This window comes from Entelurus aequoreus, linkage group LG02, assembly GCF_033978785.1.
Source record: "Entelurus aequoreus isolate RoL-2023_Sb linkage group LG02, RoL_Eaeq_v1.1, whole genome shotgun sequence".
NCBI lineage: Eukaryota > Metazoa > Chordata > Actinopteri > Syngnathiformes > Syngnathidae > Entelurus > Entelurus aequoreus.
In genome coordinates this window covers 635,001-651,510 of record NC_084732.1, presented here as the reverse complement: position 1 = coordinate 651,510, position 16,510 = coordinate 635,001, and the positions used below count along the sequence as shown (strand labels likewise).

At 35.1% G+C, this 16,510-nt stretch overlaps 1 protein-coding gene across 4 annotated transcripts in view; it reads left to right on the top strand.

Moving 5' to 3' along the window:
* Window positions 1-16,510, top strand: part of LOC133665454 (A-kinase anchor protein 13-like) — a 364,315-nt gene that overhangs the window by 260,609 nt on the left and 87,196 nt on the right. The window lies entirely within an intron of this gene.

Below are 16,510 nucleotides of genomic sequence, written 5' to 3'. Positions count from 1 at the left end.
GATCCACTGAACAAAGAGCTCCAAAAATCTTGATCAGTGGTCCCCAACCTTTTTGTACTTGCTTGAAAATTTGTCCCACGGACCGGGGGGGAGGGAGTAAAAAAAAAAAATAATTTTTTTTTTTTTATTTTATTTTTTTTGTCATAAAGAAATACAATCATGTGTGCTTACGGACTGTATCCCTGCAGACTGTATTGATTTATATTGATATATAATGTATGTATTGTGTTTTTTATGTTGATTTAATTTAATTTTTTTTTAATTTTTTTTTTTAAATTTATTTTATTTTTTTTTAAATTTCTTGTGCGGCCGCGGCCCGGTACCAATCGGTCCACGGACCGGTACCGGGTTGGGGACCACTGAACTATATGATTTGCCTGAGAAGCTGGACAGGACAAAAAATTTTAAAAAATTAAAACATTTTGTGACGGCCTTAATTCTTTCGTGGCGGGCCGCCACAAATAAATGAATGTGTGGGAAACTCTGGTTGTCCATATTGTGTGTCAAGTGCAACATACAGTAGAAGAACTCCATGCAGTTCCCCTTTATATTAGCCAGCAGGCTGAAACGGATGAGATGCAGCGGTAATGTTGTCAATACATCAGCTGCTCGTTACAGTCGGCGTCATTACAGCTTGACGACGCTCGCCCGCCGCCGCGTCGAGCGACTCTCCCGCTGTCAGCAGCTGCGTCGCCATTTGTCCGACGCCGGTCGGGGGAATGGCATTCAGACACGGAACCAGGCAGCTGAACTCCCCGACGCACGTATCGACACCCCGCCCCCGCGCGCCGGCGGGTCGGGGAGCGCGTACAACTTTGACATGCGCGCCACCGCCGCGGCGGCTGTAATGGAATCAGCCTCGACTGCCGGGCTTTATATTTGTTGTCTTTATGCAGCAGTCGTGACAGAGTTGAATCATTCATAAGCCCGCGTCTACTGGAGCGCATACAAAAAGCCTCGAAAGTAATTGCGAAGGTTGGGGAGGGGGGAAAAAAATGACCTACATGGCGAACAATGCTGGCTTTTTTGTTGTCGAACAATAGCTCTACTGATCACTAAAAGCAAAGAAGTATCACGCACATCATGGGAAGAAGCACAAACTGCCTTTTCTCAAGCAGAATCACTTTTCAGCTGCTGTCTAATAGACATCCACTGATAGGGTTTCTTTCAATTGTTAGTAGCGTATATTCTGGACTATAAGGCGCACCCACGAAAATATGTTTGCATGTATTAGCCACACCGGATTATAAGCCGTGGTCAAAAGTGTACATACACGTGTAAAGAACATAACGTCATGGCTGTCTTGAGTTTCCAATCAGTTCTACAACTCCCTATTTTTTTGCGATAGAGTGATTGGAGCACACACTTGTTGGTCACAATAATACATTTATGAATTTATTATGGGTCTACGGAAAATGTGACCTAATGTGCTGGGTCAAAAGTATACATACAGCAATGTTAAAGGCCTACTGAAATGATTTTTTTTTTTATTTAAACGGGGATAGCAGATCTATTCTATGTGTCATACTTGATCATTTCGCGATATTGCCATATTTTTGCTGAAAGGATTTAGTATAGAACGACGACGATAAAGATCGCAACTTTTGGTATCTGATAAAAAAAAAAAGGCTTGCCCCTACCGGAAGTAGCGAGACGTAGTCAGTTGAACATATACGCAAAGTTCCCTATTGTTTACAATGATGGCCATACTCTATTAGCCACAACACAACCAGGCTTATATTTAATATGCCACAAATTAATCCCGCATAACAAACACCTGCGTGTTTGTTATGCTAGCTCCTAGCTACTAGCTACTAGCTCGAGCTAGTTATAGCTCGAGCGGGTAATATGGACGGGATCCCGTATATATAACCCGCCAATACAATTCAAACACCCGCACAACACACACACTCACTCAGCCCAAAGAACCGTTCACCTAACCCAGGGGTCGGCAACCTTTACCACTCAAAGAGCCATTTTGGCAAGTTTCACAAATTAAAGAAAGTAATGGGAGCCACAAAAAAAAATTTTAAATTTAAAATGAAAAACACCGCATACAAAGCTTAAACGCTTTGTGCTATGTTAACTACGGGTCTCCGACACACGCACCGGCACGCACTTCAATGTGGAAATTTGATGTTAGTGCAGCCCGCAAGTTTTGAATGAATGGCGCTTGATAGCGTCATACTTGCCAACCCTCTCATTTTTCCCGGGAGACTCCCGAATATCAGAGCGTGATGACACTGCATTTGGCGCCCTCTACAGTCTGCCCTAACAGTGTACCTGCTCGACCACACGTAGAATGCAATTTCAGCTTGCTCACGTAAGTGACAGCAAGGCGTACTAACTCAGCAGCCACACATCTTACACTGACGGTACCAATACCCAGAATCCCATGCAGCCCTAACTCTTCCGCTCAACCAACGCACGGAGAGGGGGGGGGGTTGATGTTTGGGGGGATTTGGTGGTAGCGGGGGTGTATAATGTAGACCGGAAGAGTTAGGGCTGCATGGCATTCTGGGTAATGGTTGTGTTGTGTTTATGTTGTGTTACGGTGGGATGTTCTCCAGAAATGTGTTTTTCATTCTTTTTTGGTGTGGGTTCACAGTGTGGCGCATATTTGTAACGTAACAATGTTAAAGTTGTTTGATACGGCTACCGTCAGTGTAAGCTGTGTGGCTGATGAGTAAGTATGCTTTGCTGTCTCCTGTGTGTGCAAGTAATAACAACATACAACATGCGGCTGGACTGGCACGCTGTTTTTAAATGCTATTGAGGACAATTACTGCAGTGCAATTAGGGCACGCCCTTTATTTAGTAATTAGAGTGTAAATAGGATAATTTTTTCCCTGGGAGTAATCTATGAGGGACACTGAGATCCATAAATCTCCTGGGAAAATCGGGGGGGGTCGGCATGTATGTAGCTGAGCCGCATCAGAGTGGTCAAGGAGCCGCATGCGGCTCCGGAGCCGCGGGTTGCCGACCCCTGACCTAACCCAAGGTTCATAAAGCTTATATATTTAACCAAAGTTACGTACGTGACAGGCACGTACGGGCAAGCGATCAAATGTTTGGAAGCGCGCGGGTGGGACCTGATATTCAGCTGGGAATGACTACAACAGTAAATAAACACAAGACATATATATACTCTATTAGCCACAACACAACCAGGCTTATATTTAATATGCCACAAATTAATACACCTAGGTGTTTGTTATGCTAGCTCCTAGCTCCTAGCTACTAGCTCGAGCTAGTTATAGCAAGCGATCAAATGTTTGGAAGCGTACTCACGGTGTCGCGTCTGCGTCTGTTAACGAAGTCAAAGTCCTCCTGGTAAGAGTCTCTGTTGTCCGAGTTCTTCGATCTTGACTGCATCTTTCGGGAATGCAAACAATGAAACACCGACTGTGTTGTGTTGCTGACTTCCCTCGCAAAATACTCCGCTTCGCACCGACTTTCTTCTTTGCTTGCTCAGCTTCTTTCTCCATAATGCAATGAACAAATTGCAACAGATTCACCAACACAGATGTCCAGAATACTGTGGAATAATGAGATGAAAACGGAGCTATTTCGTATTGGCTTCAATGGGGAAGCCATACCTGTGTTAAACTGGCTACGTCACGCGCATACGTCATCCTCCAAAGGCGTTTTGAACCGGAAGTTCCCCGGGAAATTTAAAATGTCACTTTATAAGTTAACCCGGCCGTATTGGCATGTGTTGCAATGTTAAGATTTCATCATTGATGTATAAACTATCAGACTGCGTGGTCGGTAGTAGTGGCTTTCAGTAGGCCTTTAATATTTGGTTACATGTCCCCTGGCAAGTTTCACGTGGCATCACATGTACAAAGATAAGACCTTCTGGAGGAAAGTTCGGTTCATTGTAAATGAATAAAACGATACGAACACAGAAACTTGTAAACGTGTTAGCAATATTGCTAATGCTAACGATGCAAGCGTCATTACATTACGATAACGTGCAGAAATATGTTATGAAAACACTCCTACAGACATCACACATGGGGCAGTTTAGTAAGTAAGAGTTGTTTTAGTTATATTGTAAATCATACAAACGTTGCTTGGAGTGATGAATGACGAATCCTTTGAAGCAGACACACTATGGACGAATAGTAGACGTCATGGCATATACTTCCAATTCAAGGCACGAAACAGGAAGTACATTGCAATGAGTGAACTCATCCAAAAGATGGCGCCATAGAACAAACAATAACAAAAAATGTTCAGTGTCTCTGTCTGTGTTGAAAACTATTTGATGAAGTACTAAACACTGGTATCATATTAATCAGAGAATCTGTTATACAGCCTTATTCACATGTGAATAATATAAATACAGTCTATTATACAGCATTATCCACATGTGAATAACATAAATACAGTCTATTATACAGCATTATTCACATGTGAATAATATAAATACAGTCTATTATACAGCATTATCCACATGTGAATAACATAAATACAGTCTATTATACAGCATTATTCACATGTGAATAATATAAATACAGTCTATTATACAGCATTATTCACATGTGAATAATATAAATACCAGTCTATTATACAGCATTATTCACATGTGAATAATATAAATACAGTCTATTATACAGCGTTATCCACATGTGAATAACATAAATACAGTCTATTATACAGCATTATTCACATGTAAATAATATAAATACAGTCTATTATACAGCATTATTCAAATGTAAATAATATAAATACAGTATTATACAGCATTATCCACATGTGAATAACATAAATACAGTCTATTATACAGCATTATTCACATGTAAATAATATAAATACAGTCTATTATACAGCCTTATTCACATGTGAATAATATAAATACCAGTCTATTATACAGCATTATTCACATGTGAATAACATAAATACAGTCTATTATACAGCATTATTCACATGTGAACAATATAAATACCGTCCATTATACAGCATTATTCACATGTGAATAACATAAATGCAGTCTATTATACAGCATTATTCACATGTAAATAATATAAATACAGTCTATTATACAGCATTATTCAAATGTAAATAATATAAATACAGTCTATTATACAGCATTATCCACATGTGAATAACATAAATACAGTCTATTATACAGCATTATTCACATGTAAATAATATAAATACAGTCTATTATACAGCATTATTCAAATGTAAATAATATAAATACAGTCTATTATACAGCATTATCCACATGTGAATAACATAAATACAGTCTATTATACAGCATTATTCACATGTAAATAATATAAATACAGTCTATTATACAGCATTATTCACATGTGAATAATATAAATACCAGTCTATTATACAGAATTATTCACATGTGAATAACATAAATACAGTCTATTATACAGCATTATTCACATGTGAATAACATAAATACAGTCTATTATACAGCATTATTCACATGTGAATAATATAAATACCGTCTATTATACAGCATTATTCACATGTGAATAACATAAATGCAGTCTATTATACAGCATTATTCACATGTAAATAATATAAATACAGTCTATTATACAGCATTATTCAAATGTAAATAATATAAATACAGTCTATTATACAGCATTATCCACATGTGAATAACATAAATACAGTCTATTATACAGCATTATTCACATGTAAATAATATAAATACAGTCTATTATACAGCATTATTCAAATGTAAATAATATAAATACAGTCTATTATACAGCATTATCCACATGTGAATAACATAAATACAGTCTATTATACAGCATTATTCACATGTAAATAATATAAATACAGTCTATTATACAGCATTATTTACATGTGAATAATATAAATACCAGTCTATTATACAGCATTATTCACATGTGAATAACATAAATACAGTCTATTATACAGCATTATTCACATGTGAATAATATAAACACCAGTCTATTATACAGCATTATCCACATGTGAATAACATAAATACAGTCTATTATACAGCATTATTCACATGTAAATAATATAAATACAGTCTATTATACAGCATTATTCAAATGTAAATAATATAAATACAGTCTATTATACAGCATTATCCACATGTGAATAACATAAATACAGTCTATTATACAGCATTATTCACATGTAAATAATATAAATACAGTCTATTATACAGCATTATTTACATGTGAATAATATAAATACCAGTCTATTATACAGCATTATTCACATGTGAATAACATAAATACAGTCTATTATACAGCATTATTCACATGTGAATAATATAAACACCAGTCTATTATACAGCATTATTCACATGTGTATGTTGTATCTGCTGATGGAGTTCTGTAATAATCCATCCATTTGCTACCGCTTGTCCCTTTCGGGGTCGCGGGGGGTGCTGGAGCCTATCTCAGCTGCATTCGGGCGGAAGGCGGTGTAATAATTGTTAAAAAAAAAGGCCAAAAAGGCTGATACTATCAAAAAAAAAGGATAATACGATATACGTCAAAATGCCAAATATTGGCACTGATAATCCGTGGATCTCGAGTCTTTACCTTATAGTTCATGTATTGTAGGAGCCAGGTCAGGCCCCATGAAGTACCTATTAATTAAGGCCCTAGAATCCATAGTGGGCCGTCTGCCCAGTACAAGCCCCGCAGTGTTACAGTCAGGGTCACCTCATTGACGGTGATGAAGGAGCCCATTGACATGTGCAAAACAAAAAGCGTGTGGTTTCCCAGCCGATTCCGGTATTGGAACGCTCACTTCCTGGATTTACAACCGACCAGATAAGAAAGAACCTTCAGTAGAAACCACAATGTGGTGTTTTTTTCTGGAGGTCCACTCAGCTAGAGGGCACTCTAGCGCCATCACCAGGTCAAAACCCGGGTCTTTATTTGTCAGTTTTATGATTAAAATTGCCATTGTGATTGGGTTCCAGTCAAAATGCATAAATCTGCTAAAATGATGAGTGAAGAATCAATCGATAAATGTCTCAAGTTGCCACGCATCAGACCAGTCCTCTGCAAAATACGGCCCGCGGGCCACATGCGGCCCATTAAGATTTTCAATCTATATTGAATAGAATAAAATAGAATACAACAGAAAGTACTTTATTGATCCCTGGGGGAAATTCAGCACCACAGTTCGCTCACAATAAACAATAAACACTTATGTATATTTTACATGTGAATAATATACATACAGTCTATTATACAGCATTATTCGATGTGAATAATATAAATACAGTCTATTATACAACATTATTCACATGTAAATAATATAAATACAGTTTATTATACAGCATTATTCACATGTGAATAACATAAATACAGTCTATTATACAACATTATTCACATGTGAATAATGTAAATACAGTCTATTATACAGCATTATTCACATATGAATAATATAAATACAGTCTATTTTACAGCATTATTCACATGTGAATAATATAAATACAGTCTATTATACAGCCTTATTCACATGCGAATAATATAAATACAGTTTATTATACAGCATTATTCACATGTGAATAACATAAATACAGTATTATACAGCATTATTCACATGTGAATAATGTAAATACAGTCTATTATACATCATTATTCACATGTGGATAATATAAAAACAGTATTATACAGCATTATTCACATTTGAATAACATGAATACAGTCTATTATACAGCATTATTCACATGCGAATAATATAGATACAGTATTATACAGCATTATTCACATGTGAATAACATAAATACAGTCTATTATACAGCATTATTCACATGCGAATAATATAGATACAGTATTATACAGCATTATTCACATGTGAATAATATAAATACAGTCTATTATACAGCATTATTCACATGTGAATAATATAAAAACAGTATTATACAGCATTATTCACATTTGAATAACATAAATACAGTCTATTATACAGCATTATTCACATGCGAATAATATAGATACAGTATTATACAGCATTATTCACAAGTGAATGACATAAATACAGTCTATTATACAGCATTATTCACATGCGAATAATATAGATACAGTATTATACAGCATTATTCACATGTGAATAATATAAATACAGTCTATTATACAGCATTATTCACATGTGGATAATGTAAATACAGTCTATTATACAGCATTATTCACATGTGAATAATATAAAAACAGTATTATACAGCCTTATTCACATGTGAATAATATAAATACAGTCTATTATACAGCATTATTCACATGTGAATAACATAAATACAGTCTATTATACAGCATTATTCACATGTGAATAATATAAATACAGTCTATTATACAGCATTATTCACATGCGAATAATATAAATACAGTCTATTGTACAGCATTATTCACATGTGAATAATATAAATACAGTCTGTGGTGGTAGGGGTATGTGTGGTATTTAATAATCATGATTACGCACCGTCACCTGGAAATTCTCCAAAAACCGCAACAAGTGCGTCCGAGTGGCTATAACAGCTGCCACGTTTGATTGTGTCAGAGTCCTGATTGGCCCCTCTGGGGTTCATCAGAAAATATGGCGTGACTGATCTCGTTAGCAGCAATTAACATCCGTCCTCGTCTGTAATTGTTCTCAACGTGTCACCGTCTGACCCGCCATCCATCACTTCCTGTCCGTGGCCTCCAGCTGCAAGGGGAGGCTGACCGTTCACAGGAGAAGGTAGACCACCTTTCTTTAGTCGTCCACGTTTGCTTTTGATAGATCCATGTGGGCGAATGCAGCTGAGATAGGCTCCAGCACCCCCCTGCGACCCCAAAAAGGGACAAGCGGTAGTAAATGGATGGATGGATGGATGTGGGCGTGGCCTCCCCCCCTCTCTCTCTCTGTTGAACGTATGCTTGCCCGACAGTCGTGCCTGCAACCCTGCGGGCTGTGCTGGGAAATGTTTCTGCCCTTTTCACCTCCTGGAGCACACAAGAACCACAGTGTTGTCTGCGTCCTCTGCAGTGGACATTTCTGAAAAAGTGTGGCTCTAAAACGTATGTGTGATGTGGTCATACCTCAGGGGTGTGCAAACTTTTTCTACACTGAAAAGTCTACTAAAAACAGAAGTTTAATATATTTAAAGATAGAACTTTTGTGATCAGCTTTGTGTTATAGGTGAAATTATTATGGGCCTGCTGCTACACATTCACCTAATTATTATGGGCCTGCTGCTACCCATTCACCTAATTATTATGGACCTGCTGCTACCCATTCACCTATTTATTATGGGCCTGCTGCTACCCATTCTCATAAAATTATTATGGGCCTGCTGCTAACCATTCACCTAATTATTATGGGCCTGCTGCTACCCATTCACCTAATTATTATGGGCCTGCTGCTACTCATTCACCTAATTATTATGGGCCTGCTGCTACCCATTCACCTAAAATATTATGGGCCTGCTGCTAACCATTCACCTAATTATTATGGGCCTGCTGCTACCCATTCACCTAATTATTATGGGCCTGCTGCTACCCATTCACCTAATTATTATGGGCCTGCTGCTACCCATTCACCTAAAATATTATGGGCCTGCAGCCAACCATTCACCTAATTATTATGGGCCTGCTGCTACCCATTCACCTAATTATTATGGGCCTGCTGCTACCCATTCACCTAATTATTATGGGCCTGCTGCTACCCATTCACCTGATTATTATGGGCCTGCTGATACCCATTCACCTAGTTATTATGGGCCTGCTGCTACACATTCACCTAATTATTATGGGCCTGCTGCTACCCATTCACCTAATTATTATGGGCCTGCTGCTACCCATTCACCTAATTATTATGGGCCTGCTGCTACCCATTCACCTGATTATTATGGGCCTGCTGCTACCCATTCACATGATTATTATGGGCCTGCTGCTACCCATTCACATGATTATTATGGGCCTGCTGATACCCATTCACCTAATTATTATGGGCCTGCTGCTACCATTCACCTAATTATTATGGGCCTGCTGCTACCCATTCACCTAATTATTATGGGCCTGCTGCTACCCATTCACCTAGTTATTATGGGCCTGCTGATACCCATTCACCTAGTTATTATGAACCTGCTGCTACCCATTCACCTAATTATTATGGGCCTGCTGCTACCATTCACCTAATTATTATGGGCCTGCTGCTACCCATTCACCTAATTATTATGGGCCTGTTGCTACCCATTCACCTAATTATTATGGGCCTGCTGCTGCCCATTCACCTAATTATTATGGGCCTGCTGCTACCCATTCACCTAATTATTATGGGCCTGCTGCTACCCATTCACCTAATTATTATGGGCCTGCTGCTACCCATTCACTTAAGAATGGGTGCTAACACAGTTAACATGCATATTTTTGCCTTCTTTTTAAGCTATTTTTGTAAGTTTAAACCTAAAAATCAAGATTTCTGATACTTGCCCCCATCTTGGAAGTATGCTAACATCTCTTGTATTAGCATGTTTATGCTAGCTTTTTAGCTATTTTTTTGTATGTTTACGCCTAAAAATAGTGCATTTTGGTATTTTTTCTTATCCAGTCACATACTGGTATACTTTTATGCAGGCTTTTTAGCTAATTGTGTATGTTTAAACCTAAAAATTTCGATGTTTGATACTTGACGCCATCTTGGAAGTATGCTAATGTGTTTTATATTAGCATGTTAACATTTTATGGTAGCTCCTTAGCTATTTTTTTTATGTCTACACATAAAAATCGTGATTTCAGACACTTGACGCCATTTTAGAAGTATGCTAACATCTCTTGTATTAGCATGCAAATGTTTTATGCTAGCTTTTTAGCTATTTTTTGTACATTCACGCCTAAAAATAGTGAATTTTGGTATTTCTTTGTATCCAGTCACGTACTGGTATACTTTTATGCAGGCTTTTTAGCTAATTGTGTATGTTTAAACCTAAAAATCATGATTTTTAATACTTGACGCCATCTTGGAAGTATGCTAACGTCTCTTATATTAGCATGTTAACGTTTTATGCTAGCTCTTTGGCTATTTTTTTTATGTCAACACATAAAAGTCATGATTGCAGACACTTGACGCCATTTCAGAAGCATGCTAACGTCTCTTATATTAGTATGATAACATTTTATGCTAGCTTTTTTAGCTATTTTTTGTATGTTTACGCCTAAAAATAGTGGATTTTGGTATTTCTTTGTATCCAGTCACGTACTGGTATACTTTTATGCAGGCTTTTTAGCTAATTGTGTATGTTTAAACCTAAAAATCCTGATTTTTAATACTTGACGCCATCTTGGAAGTATGCTAACGTCTCTTATATTAGCATGTTAACATTTTATGCTAGCTCTTTGGCTATTTTTTTTATGTCAACACATAAAAGTCATGATTTCAGACACTTGACGCCATTTTAGAAGCATGCTAACGTCTCTTATATTAGCATGATAACATTTTATGCTAGCTTTTTTAGCTATTTTTTATATGTTTACGCCTAAAAATAGTGAATTTTGGTATTTTTTTGTATCCAGTCACGTACTGGTATACTTTTATGCAGGCTTTTTAGCTAATTGTGTATGTTTAAACCTAAAAATCCTGATTTTTAATACTTGACGCCATCTTGGAAGTATGCTAACGTCTCTTATATTAGCATGTTAACATTTTATGCCACCTCCTTAGCTATTTTTTTTTATGTCTACACATAAAAATCGTGATTTCAGACACTTGACGCCATTTTAGAAGTATGCTAACATCTCTTGTATTAGCATGCAAATGTTTTATGCTAGCTTTTTAGCTATTTTTTGTACATTCACGCCTAAAAATAGTGAATTTTGGTATTTCTTTGTATCCAGTCACGTACTGGTATACTTTTATGCAGGCTTTTTAGCTAATTGTGTATGTTTAAACCTAAAAATCCTGATTTTTGATACTTGACGCCATCTTGGAAGTATGCTAACGTCACTTATATTAGCATGTTAACGTTTTATGCTAGCTCTTTGGCTATTTTTTTATGTCAACACATGAAAGTCATGATTGCAGACACTTTACGCCATTTCAGAAGCATGCTAACATCTCTTATATTAGCATGATAACATTTTATGCTAGCTTTTTTAGCTATTTTTTGTATGTTTACGCCTAAAAATAGCGAATTTTGGTATTTCTTTGTATCCAGTCACGTACTGGTATACTTTTACGCAGGCTTTTTAGCTAATTGTGTATGTTTAAACCTAAAAATCCTGATTTTTGATACTTGACGCCATCTTGGAAGTATGCTATTGTCTCTTATATTAGCATGTTAACATTTTATGCTAGCTCCTTTGCTATTTTTTTATGTTTACACATAAAAATCGTGATTTCAGACACTTGACGCCATTTTAGAAGTATGCTAACATCTCTTATACTAGCATGCAAACGTTTTATGCTAGCTTTTTAGCTATTTTTTGTATATTTACGCCTAAAAATAGTGAATTTTGGTATTTCTTTGTATCCAGTCATGTACTGGTATACTTTTATGCAGGCTTTTTAGCTAATTGTGTATGTTTAAACCTAAAAATCCTGATTTTTAATACTTGACGCCATCTTGGAAGTATGCTAATGTCTCTTATATTAGCATGTTAACATTTTATGCTAGCTCTTTAGCTATTTTTTATGTCTACACATAAAAATCATGATTTCAGACACTTGACGCCATTTTAGAAGCATGCTAACGTCTCTTATATTAGCATGATAACATTTTGTGCTAGCCTTTTTAGCTATTTTTTGTACATTCACGCCTAAAAATAGTGAATTTTGGTATTTCTTTGTATCCAGTCACGTACTGGTATACTTTTATGCAGGCTTTTTAGCTAATTGTGTATGTTTAAACCTAAAAATCCTGATTTTTAATACTTGACGCCATCTTGGAAGTATGCTAACGTCTCTTGTATTAGCATGTTAACGTTTTATGCTAGCTCTTTGGCTATTTTTTTTATGTCAACACATAAAAGTCATGATTGCAGACACTTGACGCCATTTCAGAAGCATGCTAACGTCTCTTATATCAGCAGGATAACATTTTATGCTAGCTTTTTTAGCTATTTTTTGTATGTTTACGCCTAAAAATAGTGCATTTTGGTATTTTTTTCTTATCCAGTCACGTACTGGTATCATTTTGTGCAGGCTTTTTAGCTAATTGTGTATGTTTAAACCTGTATATTGTAGCGTCCCGGAAGAGTTAGTGCTGCAAGGGGTTCTGGGTATTTGTTCTGTTGTGTTTATGTTGTGTTACGGTGCGGATGTTCTCCCGAAATGTGTTTGTCATTCTTGTTTGGTGTGGGTTCACAGTGTGGCGCATATTTGTAACAGTGTTAAAGTTGTTTATACGGACACCCTCAGTGTGACCTGTATGGCTGTTGACCAAGTATGCGTTGCATTCACTTGTGTGTGTGAAAAGCCGTAGATATTATGTGATTGGACCGGCACGCAAAGGCTTTTTTTCCTTGATATCGATAACGGGTTTATGGCGATACATATTGATATTGTTTTATTGAATATAATACACCTAAACCGTTGAAAAATGATACTTGGTTCAAATATTTGAGTGTGTGTATTAGTACTTTTTCAGCACAATGTATATGAACATTTCCTATTGTTGCGTCCCTGCTCTCCAATTATCACCTGCTTCCTAAGATCGCCTCGTTAGGCGAAGCCGCACTAATTGGGGGCGGCCTCATGTCAAGTAGTGAATGTTTCTGATGTCTGATCTTCATGCGCGCCACACGTACCGTGGGCTGACTTTGAATGTGGTTTGATTTGTTTTGTGTGTGTGTGTGTGTGTGTGTGTGTGTGTGTGTGTGTGTGTGTGTGTGTGTGTGTAAGCCCCGCCTTATCACTTCCTCCCTCAGTCCGTCACTCCGTCAGCAGCGTTATCAGACGCCGCTGTGATTCATGTTAGCGGGCGGCCCTCTGGCTCTGCGTAAAAAAATAAATAAAAGGCGCAGTGTGACGATGATAATGTCAGGAAGCAGGCCTCGGTGTGACGGATACGATGGCGCCGCCAACCCCGGGATAGGTGAGCGCTTATCTGCTCTGTGACAATCACAGAGTCAGCGGTTCCTCGGGTCCACTTCAGGTTCATTCTGTCGCCACGTGACGGCCCCATGATTTGCTGGATAATGGGGCTGCCATGCGAAGAGATAAGAGAGCAGTGGTTCTTCCTCCCGTGGGGTTTCCACATCGAAGCAGCCCTTGTTAGGCAAATGTGATTCAGTTTGTCGATCAACTTGATGTGGTTTACATGCAGCTTCCGTAGCTGGTGTGGGAAGTGGCACAGAAGCATTTGAGTATAATAACACGTCTGTATTACGATAAGAAAGCATGCAGTTCTTACTTGGTTGGCATGTATTCTTCCATGCACATTAGCCGTCTTTTCACTCACAGTCGCGGCACCAAAAGTACATTTTCAATGTCTTACTTTATTTTTATTTTGTTTAGCTATGAATATTTTACATTTTAATTTGTTATTTTTTTAATGTATTCCTTTTTATTTTATGTTGTTTTCTTGCAACCACTTTTTATATAAATTTGTATTTATTTTATTGATAAATATTTTAGTTAATTTATTTATTATTTATTCATTTTTGTTTAACTGCAACAAAAACATTTTTTAAACCCCTGACAATTTATTATTTCTTTTTATTGGTTATATTTCATTTTTATTTTTTTTTAAACTCTATTTATAGTTATTTTTATTTGTTAAATTTAATTTTACAGCACCAACATTTCATTTTCTTGCAATAAATTTGTATTTTATTTATGAATATGTTAGTTAATTTATTTATACATTTTTGTTTCACTGCAACAAAAAAAATGTTTTTTTAAACCCGTGACACTGTATTATTTTATTTTATTTTTTATATTTTATTTCAGTTTTTTTAAACTATTTATATTTTTTTTTTCTTTGTTTAATTTTACAGCACCAACATTTAATTTCCTTGAAATAGCTTTATTTTATTTTTTAGGTATACATATTTTAATTTCTATTTATTCATTCATTTTTTTACTGCACCAAAAAAATAATTTTCTTGCAAGCCTCCGACAATGTATTACTTATATTTTCCTTAATTTTTTATTTCGTAATTATTCATTATTTATTTTTTTTATTTTTTATTTTAACACCACCAAAAATTCATTTTCTTGCAAGCACCTGACAAAGTATTACTTTTTACTTTATTTTATTATTTTCATTTTAGCTATGAATATTTTGTAAATTTTTTTTTTTTAATTTGCAAGTATTCATTTTTCAACAACAACAAAAAAAATTAAACCCCTGACATATAATTTTATTTTTTTGTTATATTTTATTTCAGTTTTTTAAACTGTATTTATAATTATTTTTATTTGTTTATTTTAATTTTACAGCACCAACATTTCATTTTCTTGCAATAACTTTTTTATTTTAGTTAATTTTAGGTATAAATATTTCAATTTGTATTTATTCATTATTTTTTTTACTACACCAAACATTTATTTTCCTGCAAGCCCCTGTCAATGTATTACTTATTTTTTCCTTTATTAGTTTTTTCATATTTATTCATTTTTTAAATGTTTATTTTACACCATCAAAAATTAATTTTCATGAGAGCTTATTTACTTGTTTTTTTCCTTTTTTAATTTTTTTTTTTTCGTATTCATTCATTATTTGTTTAAGTTTTTTATTTTACACCACCAAAAATTATTTTTTATGCAAGCACTTTTTATTTTATCTTATTTACTTTTGTTTTTCCTTATTTTTATTTTTCGTATTTATTTATTGTTTACTTTTTATTTTAAACCACCAAAAATTCATTTTCATGCAAGCACTTTTTATTTGATCTTATTTACTTATATATTTCCTTAATTTTTTATTTCGTATTTATTCAATATTTGTTTACTTTTTCTTTTACACCACCAAAAATTAATATTCATGAGAGCTTTTTACTAGTTTTTTTCCTTTTTTTTTTCTTTTTTTCTTTCGTATTCATTCATTATTTTAGTTTTTTTTATTTTACACCACCAACATTTTTTTTTCATGCAAGCACTTTTTACTTGATCTTATTTACTTTTATTTTTCTTTATTTTTATTTTTCGTATTTATTCATTGTTTACTTTTTATTTTAAACCACCAAAAATTAATTTTAATGCAAGCACTTTTTATTTGATCTTATTTACTTATATATTTCCTTTATATTTTCATATCGTATTCATTATTTGTTTACTTTTTATTCAACACCACCAAAAATTCATTTTCTTTCAAGCACCTGACAAAGTATTACTTTTTACTTTATTTCATTATTTTAATTTTACCTATGAATATTTTGTATTTTAATTTTTTTTTTTTTAATTTGCCGGTATTAATTTTTATTTTACACAGTATGTTTTATTTTACAGCACCAAAATGGAATTTTCTTGCAGGCTTTGTATATTATTGTATTATTTTAATCAGAATTTATAATTATTTTTATATTTTTTCATATTTATTTAAAGTTGTATTGATTCATTCTAATTG